This window comes from Chiloscyllium punctatum, chromosome 29, assembly GCF_047496795.1.
Source record: "Chiloscyllium punctatum isolate Juve2018m chromosome 29, sChiPun1.3, whole genome shotgun sequence".
Lineage (NCBI taxonomy): Eukaryota > Metazoa > Chordata > Chondrichthyes > Orectolobiformes > Hemiscylliidae > Chiloscyllium > Chiloscyllium punctatum.
In genome coordinates, this window is record NC_092767.1 from 71,133,729 (window position 1) to 71,151,055 (window position 17,327).

Genomic DNA, 17,327 nt, shown 5'->3' on the forward strand with positions numbered 1-17,327 from the left:
AGAAAAATGGCAGGATGGCAGGGGAAGGGAAAAAAAAAACACTGATCCTGCAAAGCAGCTGCCACCAGCAATAACCTCTGAGCCAGAAACGAGTTGATTCTTCCAGATGTATTAGTCGCAATTCTACTGGGTAAAAATTAAATTTCCTAGTCTGCAGCCTCATGGCACTAAGAGGATACTGCTGAGAAACTGTTGATGCTGACCTGGCTTCAGTGAGAAGATTAAGCACTGGAGTCTTGCAGTTTTGCCCTTCAAATTGCTTTACCTCATTCACAGTAGCTCTTGTCGTCTGCCAAACAGGAGTCTATAATCCAATAATTCGGCAGGACAACAAGGGGGAGAAAAAAAACAGACTTTGGGCAAGAAAACCATATTGGAAGCATTTGACATTACAAATTGCTCTACTGACCTGGATAATGAGTGAATTTATATATCATATATAGCGAAGCAATAACAGTTATAAGATTTCAGTTTATCCATGTTGTGCATGAATCACAATAAGCTAGCATCTAAATTCAGGAAGTAATAGGGAAGACAAGTGGAACGTTGGAGTTTATTTCAAAAGGAATGGAGTTTAAAAGTATGGAGGCTTTGCTAAAACTATACAAGGCACAAGTCAGACCATAGCTGGAATACTGAGAACACTTTTTGGGCCCCTATTCTAAGGAATAATATACTGATATTGGGGGCAATCCAGAGAAAGTTCGCTTGGCTGATATTGGGAATGGAGGGACTGCTTTACAAGGAGAGTTTGAGTAGATTGGGCCTATACTCATTGGAGTTGAGAAGAATGAGAGGGGGATTTACATGAAATATAGATGTTAGACGGCTTAGGGGGTAGAGGTTGTTTCCACGTGTAGGACCAGAAGATGTAATCTCAGAATAAGGGGTTGCCCATTTAAGACAGAGATGAGAAGGAATTTCTTCTCTCAGAGGGTAGTGAATCTGTGGAATTCTTTATTACAGAGAGTTATTGAGACTGGGTTATTAAGTATTTACAAGGCAAAGATAAAGCTTTAATCAGTATTTTCAAAAAGTTATTGGGAAGTCAACATCACTAATTCAATTCCCGTACTAGCTGAGGTTATCATGAAAGTCTCACCTTCTCAACCTCTCCCCTCGCCTGAGGCGTGGTGATCGTCAGGTTAAACTCAGCATCAGTCATCCCTCTCTCGATTGAGAAAGCAGCTGTATGGTCCTCTGGGACTATGGCGACTTTATTTACTGACTGAGGAAAGATTAAGCAACACACATCACCCGTAGGCATAACCATGTGGATAAGGCAATCAATCAGAAAGCCATTGGGGGTCTCTGGCATGTCAGCTTGACTGTGCCTCTCCTGATTGTGCTGATTCTACTGTAATTGTTTAGTGGTTGCTATGATGCATGGATAGTATCCAGATCTATGGACCAGAAGTTCTGGGTGCAAGTTCTACTCCAGGATATGATGGAGATGTGTCATAACAGGTTGATTACAAAGTTAGAGGAATGGGTTCTACTTGGGATGGGTTACTCCATGGAAGGGACAAATATCCTGAACCTATGATCAATGGGGTTACGTGAATAAACCAATGTGATAGACAGACCATTTCTTGCGTCTCCTCAGCCTGATAGACATTTACCAGGTTAACACTCTCAAGGAGTAAAAGGAAACTATGCACTGTTGTAATAAATGTAGCAAATCCATGAATTGAATTAGCATAGTGTTCCATGGATGTGCCATGGGTCAAAGGTCAAAATCTACTTTTTTTTTATTCATCCACAGCATAAGGGTGTTGCTGGCTAGGTCACTATTGTTTGATGTAATGAAGGGATGAAATGCTACTTTAAGAATACCATTATCCTTACTTGGAAACAAATCAGCCTCTCCTTCACTGTTGCTGGTTCAAATCGTTGGTATTTCCTTCTCTGACAGCATTGTGGGTTGACCTACCCCACATGGACTGTAGCAGTTCAACAAGATAGTTTGTCACCTCCTTCTCAAGGAGCAATTAGTATAGTGGATAAATACCAGTAACACCCATATCCCACAAAAGAACTAAGTTAAGTGATTCAGTGTCATAATTTGTTAGGTAATGGAACTAGAGCTGTCTGAGACATTATACAATATTATGTTATAAGCTCAACACAAATGCAGGTTGTTGTTGTCCAGAACGAGAATATAACCCTGGCACAATGATCAGGGTTGGAAGATGAGGGCAGTTTAATTAATGTTGGCTGGTCCCAGCAATTACCACAACTCCTGAATAAATAGAACAAAAAGTGGCCCCTCTCCACTCCTCAAAACCCATTTTGCAAGCCAGTCACATCAATAAAACCTTCAAATATTTCATCATCCATCAATGCTTTCTCTCTAAAACAAAATCTTATTTTTTACTTCATGGGAAGTTCTGTTATTCCATCATCCACTTCCCATCAGGTTTGTTCTGATATTTGTTATTTCTTCACTGGTCATTATCACTAACCCACAGTCACTCACGAGTGTGTCTCAGATTGCGATTGTGCAAAAATAGGCCTTTCAGTCCATCCAGTTTGTCACGTGGGGAAAATTCACCCTCAGCAAGCCAAAAGGTTGGAAGGGTGCATTTAACTTCCGAAGCATTACAAATCCAGAAGCAGACTGCTGGTTTGAGACTGCACATGGTAAAATGTTGACTGCTTCTCATTGAGTAATTAAATTCCATTTTTCAGATTCACGATAAGATCATAGTGAACACACAGCAGGCCATTCAACCCAAAGGTCCATGTTAATGCTCATGTCCCATACACACACAGTCATTCATACAATCACACACTTATAGTCATGGGCATGTGTGCAGTCAAATGCTCTCTCTCATACACAAACCAATAGAGCCTCATGCTATTGCACATTCACACAATCATACTCCCTTGATAAAACTCACATGCACTCACACCAACAGACAGATGCACACATGCGCACGCGCACACACCCATGTTATAACATTCAAGGCTATGGGCGAAGTTCTGGATGCTCCAAAGAGTATCCCATCCACTTGCCACCCTAATCCTCTTTTTTTTAAAAGAGAGAAAGCACTTATGGATCATGGAGTATTTGAAGGCTTTTTTTGATGTGACTGGGTTGCAACCTATGTAAACAAGTTGGCACAGACTCAATGGGTCATTTCTTCTGTTTTGAATCAACATTTCAATCCATTCCTCTACCCCTCATCTGCTTATTAAGCTTCACCTCAAATGGATCCATACAAATCATCCAAGTGGTAGCCAGTTTCACATTCTCAATACTCTCTCCTGCAAAAGAAGGCTTCCTCTCAATTCCCCCCACTGGATTTAACAAGTGACTACCTTACATTTATAACCCCTAGTTTAATTTGCCCCAACAAGTAGAAACATCTTCTCCATGTGTACCTAACTGAACCCCTTTGTAATTTTAAAGAGCTCTCTCAGGTCCTCCCCAAGACCACCTCTTACTGAGGCATTAAGTTGTCCATACAGAACATGGACTGAATCTTATTGAAACATACAAGTACTTAGGGCTTTCACAGGATAGATGTGGAAAGGTTGTTTCCCCTTGTGGGAGCGTCTAGGACCACAGGACATCATCTCAGAATAAGAGTTCACCCTTTTAAGACAGAGATGAGAAGGTATTTCTCTCAGAGTATCGAATCTATGGAATTCTTTATCACAGAGGGCTGTCAAGGTTGGGTCGTTAAGCATATCCAAGGATGACACAGACAGATTTTGACTCAGTGAGGGAAACAAGGGTTTCAGGGAAAAGGCAGGAAAGTGAAAGTTGAGGATTATCAGATCATTCATAGCAGGTCAGACTCAATGGACTGAATGGCCTATTTCTGCATCTACACATAAATCTGAACCCAAATGTCACTCAGTCGCACAAATCTTGAATCTCCCTGAAAAAAGAGAGACGTTTTGAAGTTCTTTGTCTCACACTCGCAGGACAAATACCAGAATATCAAATTTCAAATGGAACAACAATTTACATGACAGGTTCCTGCATAATTATTTGTACTTCTACATTCTTGCATTTGACGTGTTTTGTTTTTAACTCGTTTGGATGTGGGAATTGCTGGCTAGGCCAGCATTTATTCCCCATCCCTAATTTCCTAGAGGGCAGTTAAGAGTCAACCACATTGCTGTGTGTCTGGAGTCACATGTAGGCCGGACCAGGTAACGATGGCAGTTTTCTTACCTAAACGGGAGTAGTAAACTAGAAGGGTTTTTACAACTGATGATAGTTTCATAGTCACCATAAACAAAGACTAGCTTTCAATTCCAGATTTTATCATTTACATTTACATTGCAGGAGCTGTCATAGAATCATTGAATCCCTACAGTGTGGAAACAGGCCATTTGGCCCATCAAGTCCACACCAACCTTTGGAAGAGCATCCTACCTAGACCCACATCCCCTAGCCTATCGCTGTAACCCTGCTAATCCACCTAGTCTGCACATCCCTGGACACCACAGGAAATTTAGCATGTCCAATCCAACTAACCTTTGGACTGTGGAAAGAAACCAGAGCATCCTGAGGAAACCCATTCAGACACAGGGAGCATGTGCAAACTCCACACAGACAATCATCCTTGGATAGAATTGAACCTGGATCCCTGGCGCTGAGGGGCAGCAGTGCCAACCGAAAAGGCGATCAGAGTCAAGATTAGAGTGGTGCTGGAAAAGCACAGCAGATTCCTGATGAAGGGCTCCTGCCTGAAACGTCGATTTTCCTGCTCCTCGGATGCTGCCTGACCTGCTGTGCTTTTCCAGCACTACTCTAATCTTGAGCAGTGCTAATCACTGAGCCACCGTGCCACCCTGTTGTGGTGGGATTTGCCTGGGTCTCTGGATTCAACAGTATTACCATCTCAACCAATTGCAAGATTAAAAGATATAATTATTCAAACATATTTGAAAATCTGCTGCTAATGGACTGGAGATAAATTCACCTCGACAAGGTCACCTTTGTGTCGAGCACCTACCTCATGCCCATATCCATATGGGCCCAACAGGCATTAAACAATGCCACCCATCCCATGCCAACAGGTTGACACCACCCACTTCTCCCAAGGTCTGGGGCATCACATATGGCATATGTTCAAGGGGTCACAGCATAATTTCAAGTTCACTGAAAGCCGAGTCAGGAATTTGCACATCTCTACCAGGTCTAAAAGCATGAGGGGCCTAGATTAATTGAATATCCATGGTCTTTTCCCCAGGTAGGGGAGTCCAAAACTAGAGGGTATATGTGTGAGATGAGAGGGGAAAGATTTAAAAGGGACCTAAGGGGCAACTTCTTTCACACAAAGTGGTTAGTGTGTGGAATGAACTACAAGAGGAAGTGGTGGATGAAAGGAGAGGCTGGATAGACGGGGGCTATTTTCCCTGTAGCATCAGAGACTGAAAAGTGACTTTTTAGAGATTTATAAATTTTTATGAGAGACATGGATAGGTAAACAGACAAGGTCTTTTCCCTGGGCTAGGGGAGTCTAAAACTAGAGGACATAGATTTAAGGTGAGAGGGGAAAGATTTAAAAAGGTCCTAAAAGGCAACTTTTTCACGCAGAGGGTACTGCATGTATGCAGTGAGCTGGTAGAGGAAGTGGTAAAGGCAGGTACAATTACAACATATAAAAGACCATTTGGACAGGTGCATGGATAGGAAAGGTTGAGAGAGACATGGGCCAAACACAGGCAAGTGGAACTAGTTCAGTTCAGGAAACTGGTCAGCATGGACAAGTTGGCTGAAGGGCCTTTTTCCGTATTGTACGACTTTATGACATTCCTGAGGGGAAGTGGGTCAAGTTTACAGGCCAGTGTGAACCACATAAATAGGAACTCAAAAACTGGGACCATGGTGGAGCCTGAGGGAGATGCAAATATGGGACCTGCATCTTTGTGTCACCCAACATTCGCTGCTGTGTAATGGCTCCCAGTCCATCCATGTCTCAATTTTAAAATTCCCATTCTTGTTTGCAACGTCCTCCAGCTTCATGGCCCTCTGTGCTTCCCCCAGTTCTGACTTTTTGCTGAATCCCTGGTTTTAAGAGCACCATCACTGGCTGCAACACCCTCAGCTCTGGAATTGTGTCCCTTCACCTCTGTCTCTCTCTCTCTCTTCTCGAATATGATACTCTTCAAAACCTGCTTTTTGACCAAGCCTGCTCTAATATTTTTTTCAGGTGGTTAAGTGTCAGATTCTATTCCATAATGGTTTCAACAGGAGCTACGGAAATGAAGGGCTCTTCGTTTGTAGTTAGAATTCTCACCTACCCAGGTTCAAACCCTGGGCAAGTCATCAGAGGAGGCAGTGACGTTGTGTTAATGTTCCTGAGTTACTAAGACCCAGGTTACTGGTCTGGCACTATGGATTCAATCCCCATCATGGGAGCTGGTGGAATTTAAATTCAATTGATTAAAAACTGCAACAGAAAAGCAGCCTCAGTAATGGTAACCAGGACAATTATTGTCAATTGACATTCACTCATAAGTAGTGAAAAGCAATAGGCTTTTCGGGAAGGGAAATCTGCTGTCCTTACTCAATCTAGCTGTAATGTGACTCCAGACACAAAGCGATGCGGATGTCCTTTGCAACAGCCCCAACAAATTATGCGCATCATTGGGGTTTATGAACAAACGGTAGCCTTGCCAACACCCACATCCCGTGAAAGAATAAAGCTCTAAAGAAATGCAAGTTGAACTTGTTGAAGCTGAGGAAACCCTGGGCTAAGGGAGATAGGATGAATTTGACCTTGCATTCGGATAATACAAAGAAGGCTAAATAGCAGACAGTTGAAGAAACCTTAAGGCAATGTATACACCTATGGATTCAGCATCAAAAAGGGAGAGGTTGGTGTTGTGAGCCCGGGTAGCTCAGAGAAAGATTTTGGAAGCTTTCCCCTCAGGTACACAGAGTGGTGAACTCTGTATAAGCAAACCAGAGAATTCTTTTCATCTAACCTGCCTCTGACTAGTCAAAGTTGAATAAGAAATGGACCTATTCATGGATTTGTCTGGTGCTGAAAATTTACAACCGCACTCACCCCCACCACCATTCCCCCCCCCCCCCCCCCCCCACCCCAAATTTCCCGACTGACAGGGTCACGTCTGTTTGGCCTCAGACTGTACCTCAGATCTTAAAGGGACAGCCCTCCATGGCTTCACACCTTTATCGCAAGCAAATCCAACATGGCGATTTATGAAAGGCACCAATTTTGAAGGACAAATAAAACAAAGAAGAATGTTTTAGTTTCTGGATTAATAAAGACACAAAGAAAGCAAATAGAAAGGAACTGGCTGATCCTCCAAGGGTTAACAAAACCAAACAGAGGAAGGTAGTGAGAAAAATAATAAAGGTAGTCTGCTATTGAGCCCTGACGTCTCAGCTCTATGTCTGTTCTCAGCTCTCCCCTTCTACACAGTGGCAGTTCTGTTACAGACAACCCACATTATACTCGCTCAATTTACTCCATTTTACACAGTTACACACTAGTTCAGTGGAGCAGAAAATCAGGGAGCTGCAAAACCCGACATGCAATGGCACTCAAAAAATGCAGATGCCTCAAACAGATTGCTTATTTATTTATTTATTTATATTTGCACCATTCTCTTCCCTCCCCATCCCCCCCACCATCAGTTCCACCCTCTTGTATAACAGGTGCTCCTGCTCCCCGCACCCCCAATTTTTACAACGCTTACTTTAAGATGGGACAGCGAGAGACTGGAGGGGCCAGTCAAGAAAGTTAAGTGTCAACTGAGGGTGGTACATCTGAGCTTCCAGCCTGGAGTGGGCATGGAGGTGGGGGGTGGAGAGAAGGAGGATTGGAGAACACCAAGGATTGCCCGGGTATTCATTATCCTTAGGGAGACAAAGCAGCCTGAGGGAAGTGAAGGGAGGGAGAGATGGGGGAAGGGAGAGGGAAGCAAGGGTAAGAGAGAGGAGGGAGGGAAGAGACAGGGATGAAGGGAAGGCGGGGATGGAGAGAATGAGAGGGGGAGGAGAGAGGGAGGGATGGATGGAAGGAATGAGAGTGGGTGGAAAGAGTGACGGTGGAGAGTAGGAAGGGGAAGAGAGGAAATGAGGAGGAGAGAAGAAAGGGGAGGCGAGAGAGAGTGAGGAAGGGGGAGGAGAGAGAAGTAGGATGGAGGGAGGAGTGAGTAGGGAAGGATGAAGAGAATGAGGGATGGAGGAAGAGAGTGTGAGGGAAGCATCTCCTGGTCTCTTATCCCAATTTTCTGTTTCCCAGTTTGCTCCAATCCCATCAGGAAGGGGCATGATGCCAGTATGGGCTCTGCCTTTACCCAAATCCTGTAAAGACTGAGCCAATTCTTTCCGCTTGGAAATTTGGTGGACTTCTTGCTTGGGCTTGGGGAAGAAAGAGTACGAAAGCTAAGTTTAAGAGGTGGAGGAATTGAATCCTCTTCAATGTTGCAAATTCTGTCACATCATGGCGTTAGTTGCAGAGCAAATCTCCCTGTCCACTGTCCCATCAAACACTCCCAGGACAGGGACAGCACAGGATTAGATACAGAACAAATTCCCTCTACACTGTCCCCATCAGATACTCCCAAGACAGGTGAATTGCTCTCTGGGCAATTATTCCTGATGAAGGGCTTTTGCCCGAAACGTCGATTTTACTGCTCCTCAGATGCTGCCTGAACTGCTGTGCTTTTCCAGCACCACTCTAATCTAGACTCTGGTTTCCAGCATCTGCAGTCATTGCTTTTACCCAATTAGGGATGGGCAAATCAATGCTGGCCTAGCCGGCCACATCTTATGAACAAATTAAGAACAATGTGGTGTTAAATATGGAGTAAAGTTCCTTTTATACTGTCTCAGTAAATCTAAACAAATTAAGAGTTAACCTTTAATCCTCATTGCCTACAATATTGTCCCCATAGATTGAAACATTGTCATAGCCTAAGGATGAGGATGAAACATTTTAAGATTGAGAAGGGAAGACATTTCTTCACCCAGAAAGTGGTGAGCCTGTGGACTTCTATACCACAGAAAGTGATTGAGGCCAAAACATGGTGTTTTCAAGAAGGAGGTAGATATAGTTCCTGTGGCTAAAGGGATCAAGGGATATGGGAGGAGAGTGGGGTTAGGATATTGGGCCCAATGATCAGCCATAATTATATGGGAAACTTGGTCAGCATGAACAGTTTGGACTGAAGGGTGTGTTCCCATGCTGTATGACTATGACTCCATATGGAATCCAGCATCTGCAGTCCTCACTTTCTCCTATGACTCCATATGGAATAACACAGCAGGCTCAAAAGGGCAAATGGCCTACTCTTCTATGTTTCTATTCCAAGATTCCCAGCTTCTGGATTTGTGGATCAGGACGTCATTCATATTCCATTACCTTGTATTACATTGTGTGTTACCATGAGATTAATTCAACTTTCAGCCAATATTCAGAGATAACCCAGTTTTCATTTTGATCTATTATGGAAGCAAGGGCAATATGAATGCCCCCACTCTTTGCCATATCACACTTCTCTGCTCCATCCAAGATTCGACGGGTAGGAGTTAGGGAACAGTCTTAATATAACTGATGGCCATTTATTACTGGGATGAGGTGGAATTTCTTCTCCCAGAGGATAGTGAATCTTCAGAATTCTAGTTGCCATGGAGACCTGTGGAATCTCAGTGATTGTGTAGTTAAAAACTGATAGAATTGGGAGACAAATGATGTCAATGAAAGGGGTATAGTAGAGGGAAATGATTAGAGGATCATGATCTTTTTGAATGACAGATCAAATGGTCTATTCTGCTCCTATTTCTTATATTCCCACATTACCCATCTCTGGTTGAAGAAATTCCTCATCATCTCAATTCTAAAGAGTCATCCTTTCACTCTAAGGAGGTGCCCTCAGTTCTAGTTTCTTCCACTAGTGGAGACTGTGGAACTCATTGCTGCACAGGGCTGTGGAGGCCAAGTTATTAGATACAGGTACAGAATTAAGCCATTCAGTCCATGGAGTCTGCTTTGCTCACAGCTGATGTTTCTCAATCCTGTTCTGCCTTCTCCCTGTAACTTTTGATCCTCTTACCAATAAAGAACCTACCTATCTCGGTTTTGAATACACTCAATAACTTGGCCTCCACAGCCCTGTGCAGCAATGAGTTCCACAGTCTCCACTAAGGGGCGGCACGGTGGCACAGTGGTTAGCACTACTGCCTCACAGCGCCAGAGACCTGGGTTCAATTCCCATCTCAGGCGACTGACTGTGTGGAGTTTGCACGTTCTCCCCGTGTCTGCGTGGGTTTCCTCCGGGTGCTCCGGTTTCCTCCCACAGTCCAAAGATGTGCAGGTCAGGTGAATTTGCCATGCTAAATTGCCCGTAGTGTTAGGTGAAGGGGTAAATGTAGGGGTATGGGTGGGTTGTGCTTTGACGGGTCGGTGTGAACTTGTTGGGCCAAAGGGCCTGTTTCCACACTGTAAGTAATCTAATCTAATCTAATCACTAGTGGAAGAGACTAGAACTGAGGGCACCTCCTTAGAGTGAAAGGACGACCCTTTAGAGTTGAGATGAGGAGGAATTTCTTCAACCAGAGATGGTAAGCTGTGTAATTCATTGTCGCAGAAGGCCAAGTCATTGAGCGTATTTAAGATAGATAGATTGATGAGAAAGGAGATCAAAGTTTACAAGGAGACAGCAGGAGAATGGAGTTTAGAAACATTTCAGCCATGATTGAAAAGTGGATCAGATAGGCCAAACAGTCTAATTCTGTTCCTATAGCTTACGGTCTAACACACCTGCCTGGCTCTCAGGATAAGCACAGACACAGGAACTTAGTAACTCAGGTTTTGGGTTCAAGGCCCATTCCAGGACCTGAGCTCTAAACCAAGGCCGGCTGCCCTGTCAGAGATGGTATCCGTTGGTTGAGCTGTTAACCAGCGACCACCACACCCCCTCCCCCGCCTCCTAAATCAGTAAATGGATGCAAGATATCCTGGAGGAGTTGGGGAAGTGGGAATCTTGAGGAACAGCAAAGGGAGTTTCCCCTTGGCGTCTGGGCTGCCCCAATCCCTGATTCCACAACATTCCCAAAAGAGACAATCTCATTGTTATGATGTGGCTGACGTAGCCTTTAGTTTGTGGGATGTTGCTGTGTGTAAATCGGCTATTACCTTGCCTGCATAGATAACTTCACCACTTCACTTGAAAGCGCTGCCAGGACAGCTGGCAGAGGTGAGAGGCGCTACGTCAATGCACGTCTTTCTTTGCCTTTTACCTAAATTTTGCCTGGAAACTTTTATTGAAAAGCTTCGACAACAGTGAGCTTTCTCCTTTCTCTTTCAGCGTGGCCCTGGATCGTGAGCTCCAAGGCATCGCAGCAAGCAGAGTCCGTCCCCTCGACGTGGACTGGATTTGAACCTAGAAATTTGAATGTGAATTCTTGAGTGATCCCTCCCTACTTAGCGCAACAAAGGGGATATTGTCGCAAGAGGTACTGCCTGGAGAGCACTTTCCCCGACACTCTGAGCTGCTTTCATATTGAGGCTTCATTTCAACAACTATCTCCCACCCCCACTCTGACTCTCACACAGACAAACACACACAAAGGAGAGGAAAGTATTCTGGGCAGAAAATTTGCAATTTTTTTTCTCTACCACAATTTGTAAATAGCAGTGCAATAAGTGAGGCCATAGTGGCCAAGAATTCAAGTCAACAGCATATTATTTACAAAGTTCATACAAACAGTTATGGAATCTAGGATAAAGGAAGCAGAAAAGCAAGGCCTTGCATCTGCATAGTACATCTCCTAACATTTCACCCTCAACTAAACAGAAATAAGGAAATGTAACTGCCAGTTTTGCACACAGCAAGGTCCCAAAAACGATGTTGAGACTGAACCAGTTCAGTTCATCAACCTGAAACTTTAACTCACCTCTCCACAGATGCTACCAGATCTGCAAAGTGTTCCCAGCCTTTTCCATTTTTATTTTAGTGCATCATGAGGTTAGATACAGAGTAAAGCTCCTACTTCTTTAAACTGAAAATAAAGCTCGCTATAATCTTTTATAACGTTTAAGTAAAGCTCCCTCCACACTGTCCCATCAAACACTTCCACGACAGGGTCAGATATGTTGTAAAGCTGCCTTTACACTGTCCCCATCAAACACTTCCAGGATATTGTATAAAAGTCATAGAGATGTACAGCACGGAAACAGACCCTTCGGTCCAACCAGTCCATGCCGACCAGATATCCCAACCCAATCTAGTCCCACCTACCAGCACCCAGCCCATATCCCTCCAAACCCTTCCTATTCATACGCCCATCCAAATGCCTCTTAAAACATGGACCGTAGGGGTTAGATATAAAGTTCTCTCTATACTGTCCCCATCAAACATACCCAGGACAGGGTCAGCACGAGGTTAGGTACGAAGTCCTCTACACTAACCCCATCAAACACTCTCAGGACAGGAGCAGCATGAGATTAGATACAAAGTAAAGCTTCCTCTATACTATCCTTATCAAACACTCCCAGGACAGGGACAGCACAGGGCTAGACACAGAGTAAAGCTCTCTATACATTGTCCCCATTACACAGTTCCAGGGTAGGGACAGCACAGGGTTAGCTAGAGAGTAAAACCCATTCTCTAATGTCCTAAGAACTCACTAAATTAACATAATTTCCCGATCTTTTCATTTTAGTGATGGTCTTAAATTTATATCCTCTAACTACTCACGCAACAATGAAAGCAGCCTTTCCATATTCATTGCTTCATAAGCCCTACAATTTTGAGCATCTGAAAAAATGTTTGCTTAGCCTCCTCTATTCTGTGTTGTTCATGCCCTCGTCATCCCTCTTAACTTGCCTCTTAACTAAAGACTTTCATCCCTGCTATCAGAGAATCTCTTCTCAACCCTCTCAACAGCCTGAATAATCTTACTGAACATTATTTTGAAATACTGCCACGCAGTTTGCTGAAATAATTTTTCATTCAGCATCCAGAATAATCTTTCTTTTGCAACAGAATCTAATAAAATCAAGCAGATTTATTTTGAAAATTTCAAAATTTGTGCAAATGTGTTCGGGAATTCACAATCCATTGTCGAAATACTAAAGAATGCATGTAGCGTCATATTTATCCATGTGCTGTGTCTGAAGGAATGTCATGTACTGTTGGACATTGTGTCTGCACACATTGTGTATGCTTGTGCATGTGTTGAGTGCACAATTAGAATCAGAGTTTTTACAGCACAGAAAAAGGCCCTCAAACATGGTCATCAAATATCTGATCTAATCCCATTTTCCAGCATTTGGCCCATATCCTGTATACCGTAGTGTTTCAAGTACTCATCTAAATATTTCTCAAATATCTTGAATGTTCCTGTGTCTACATCTTTTCAGACAGTAAGTTCTAGATCCCAACCAGCCTCTGAGTGAAATAATTATTTCTCAAATCCCTTCTAACCCTCCTGGCATTTAGCTCAAAACTGTGCCCCCGACTTATTAACCCCTCTACTAAAGAGGAAAGTTTCTCCCTATCTAACCTACCTATGCCCTTCATAACTTGGTACACTTCAATCAGATCCCACCCTGGTCAGCCTTCTCTGTTCTCAGGAAAACACAGCCCACCCAACCTCTCCTCATCGCTGAATCGCTCCAGCCCAAGCAACATCCTAGTGAATCTCCTCTGCACCCCCTATAGAGTGATCACACCCTATAGCCTGGTGACTACAAGTGTACACAGTGCAGTTCCAGGATAACCTCTTTGCTCTTGTATTCAATGCCTTCACTAACAGGGCAAGTATCACATATGCCTTCTTAATCACTTTAGCTGCTTATCCAACAGCCTTCAAGGGCCTATGGAAATGCACACCCAGGTCCCTCTGAATCTCCGTACTTCCTAGTGTCCCACATTCCTTTCCTTTGTTCCAAATTCCAAAATATGTCACCTCACACTTTTCAGGATTAAATTCCATCTTCCACAGTCCAACCTGTCTATATTGTCTTGTGGTCTAAGGCTGTCCTCTTCACTGTCTTTGTGTGCGTCCATGTTTGAGTATTGCCTGTGTGATTTTTAAAAATCAGCCACAGAATGTTGGCATCACTGGCTAGGCCAGCATTTATTGCCCATCACTAGTTGTGCAGAGGGCAGTTAAAAGTCAACCACACTGCTGTGAGTCTAGAGTCACATGTAGGCCAGATCAGAAAAGGATAAAAATGTTTGAAGGGACATGAGCTAGGAGCAGGCAGGTGGGATAGTTCGGCATGGACTGGTTGGATATAAGGGTCTGCTTCCGTACTGTCCGACTCTATGACAGTTTTCTTCTCAAAAGGACACTAGCAAACTCAGTGTGCGTGTCATGTGTAGTCATGCATATCATAACGTGTACACTCGCTTGTGTTGTGAACACTTTTATGTGTTGTCCCATACATGTTATGTATTGAGTGGGTGCGGTGATGAATGTTTATGTGAGGGTCTCATGATTCTGTACTATGTATCGTGGCAACCAGGCATCAAACTCTTACTTTGAAAGAACTGTAATTTGGAATTAGTGGAAAAGCAAACAGGGGATATAGAACCTCTTTGGAGTGTGTTTGTCATCTGGGCTTCCATGTCCCCAGACTATGGTAGATTAGCATGAGTGTGACACAAACTTGGCAAGTCTATAAACTTAGGCAGCTGACAGCTATAATTAATATCCACAGCTGTAAGCACCCTCACAAATCCTCAATAACAGGTCGAATAGAGGGAAATCCCACATGTTAGTATCACCTAGACCTAGACAGAAACAAATACTGTAAAACCCTGGGAGTGTCAGTCATGGCCCAGTGGAGAATGCATTTAATCTCTGAGTCAACAAGGTCAAAGGTTTGAGGCTCACTTCAGGAAATACCTAGGCTGGCACTCAAATTGCAGCAGTGAGGGAGTGCTACATTGTCTGCAGTGGTGTTTTTCCAGGTGAGACTTTAAATGAGGAACCTCCCACCCTCCCCAAGCTACTGTCTCATGTGGATGTAGAACCTATCCTCCCAAAGTGGGCGTCAGGACCCTAATTGTGAGCTGGGATCAAATGCACAGAGACAGCTATCTTCCAATCCCCAAAAAGAGTTGTTCTCCTGCTCTCATTGTCCCCTTACTCCAATCTCTCAATTCTCACTGAAGGGGTCACAACAATTTTTTCAAGCCTCAAATGGACTCACAGAAGAGTGAAAGATACTGTGTCCCTCAACCCACATCAGATTATCTCATTCACTCTAGCTTTAACTATTTTCCTGTTATCAAATTTCAGTCGTATTCTCCATCATCGCTTCAGAGGCTTTGGAATATTAAGAGGCATTAAATAAATGCAACATTTTTTGTTTACTTTCTCCCCAGCACTTTCCTAAGCATGTAGAATAGGAGCAGAAGCAGACAATTCAGCCCTTCGAGCCTGCCCTGCTTCAATATAATCATGGCTGATCATTCAACTCAGTCCCCTGTTCCAACTTTCTCCCCAAACCCTTTGTTCCATTTATCCCCAAGAACTATCTCCAATTCATTCTTGAAAACATTCAATGTTTTGGCTTCAACCAGTTTCTGTGGCTGAATTCCACAGGCTAACCCCATTCTCTCGGTTAAAAACCATTATCTCTTATACTTTCAGTGTTCTCCCGTTCTTGCAACATCTTCCTCATCTGTGATTCTGTGTGCCCCGTATCCTCGAGCGGTTTAAAAAAAAAATCAAGGCTTGCTCTTTCTTATGCCAAGTCATTTTATTTTGAGGCTGCAAAATGCCTCCTTCCCATCCCACAAACAACAGATTCAGAAAGCTTGTTTTCGACTAAGCACTGCTCCCTCATCAATCCTCCCCACTCATTATTATGGGGAAATCCCTCGAATCTGGCTCAATATTGGAAACACAGGAGCAAGGGATGATCAAAATCTCAGGCAAAGGAAGCAAACCCATCACCCTAAGTCCACTGTCAGCCGCCTGCAGTTATGGGGCTGTTTACTGAAATTTTGCACCTCCTAATTTCTTCCAGTTGGATTGTATTGGCACAGAAAATGGCTGAAGAATTAAAAACCAAAAGAACTGTGGATGCTGGAAATCAGAAACAAAAACTGTGGAGTGGCATGGTGGTTCAGTGGTTAGCACTGCTGCCTCACAGTGCCAGGGATTTCAGTCTCAGACGACTGTCTATGTGGAGTTTGCACATTCTCCCCGGGTCTGCTTGGGTGCTCCGGTTTCCTCCCACAGTCCAAAGATGTGCAGGTTAGGGTGGATTTTCCATGCTAAATTGCCCATAGTGTCCAGGAATGTGCAGACTAGGTGGGCTAGCCATGGGAAATGCAGGGATTTACAGGAAAATGGGGCTGGTGGTGGGATGCTCTAAAGAGGGGCAGCGTAGACTCACTGGGCTGAATGGCCTGCTTCTATGAAAACAGAAATTGCTAGAAAAGCTCAGCAGCTCTGGCAGCATCTGAGGAGAGAAATCAATGTCCAGTGATGCTTCCTCAGAACTGACGGTAGCTAGGAAAACAATTTTTATGTGGAACACAGGGTGGGGTGGGGTGTGGTCTGAAAGATCAAGTCTGGAAAGGAAGCTTTGCAGTGTTATTGATTCCCATGCTGTGGTAATGCAGTGAAACTTTCCAGAAATGGGGTGCTCTGTCACATGATGCACAATTAAGGAAGTTTGCGTGAGATTTTCAGAGTTGGTGCAACATAAGTAAGTCATACAACCCAGCAAAAAGTCCAGTCAAACCAAATAGCACATTACTCTGGTTGGTCATAACAGACAGGGTATTGATCACACTCAGACAGCCCACACCTGCAGATCCCAAAACAAAACAACTACTATTAATGCAATTCTGTGATTGGGCAGCACTAACTAAACAATCCCAAGTGCGTCAAAAGCTACACTTACAACCAATTTAAGATACCTTAAAGTGACAGTCATCATAAATAGGGATCCGTTCTCTGTAAACGAAAGGAATGTGTTCAGCCTTTGCACCAACTGGAATTACCAGAAAGCTTTGGGAGCCTACAGCTGCCATTGCTTTCTCCATGGCAACATCTTGGCCAATCAGTGTTGACTTGCTGGCTAATCTTATTTCCTTTTCTCCTGCAGTATAAGTTGTTTTCATGTGAAATTTGGCATTCTTGCATGTCTCCTGATGAATGCAAAATGAAAAACTTCACCAACGTGTCCCTCTTTTCAGCAATAATCACACTGTAGATGACTGCTTTTTCTTTACATCAGTGCTTAAAATAACATGGATAAAAAGATGCAAATCCTTTGCTCTTTGAAATTCTCCGGTCTTAACAAAAAAAAAACATTGTTTGCAACACTTTGAGAAAAGCTGATACAAAAACAAAACCT

At 43.5% G+C, this 17,327-nt stretch overlaps 1 protein-coding gene across 7 annotated transcripts in view; it reads right to left on the minus strand.

Annotated features, from left to right (window-relative positions):
- Positions 1-17,327, minus strand: part of npas1 (neuronal PAS domain protein 1) — a 442,697-nt gene that overhangs the window by 341,878 nt on the left and 83,492 nt on the right. Inside the window, exon 1 of one of the 7 annotated variants that reach the window (XM_072549366.1) lies at positions 1,103-1,225. The exons of the other annotated variants lie outside the window; for them this stretch is intronic. The gene's annotated coding sequence lies outside the window, so the exon portion shown is untranslated. Of the gene's footprint in view, positions 1-1,102; positions 1,226-17,327 lie in introns of those variants that run through there. 7 annotated transcript variants of the gene reach the window in all.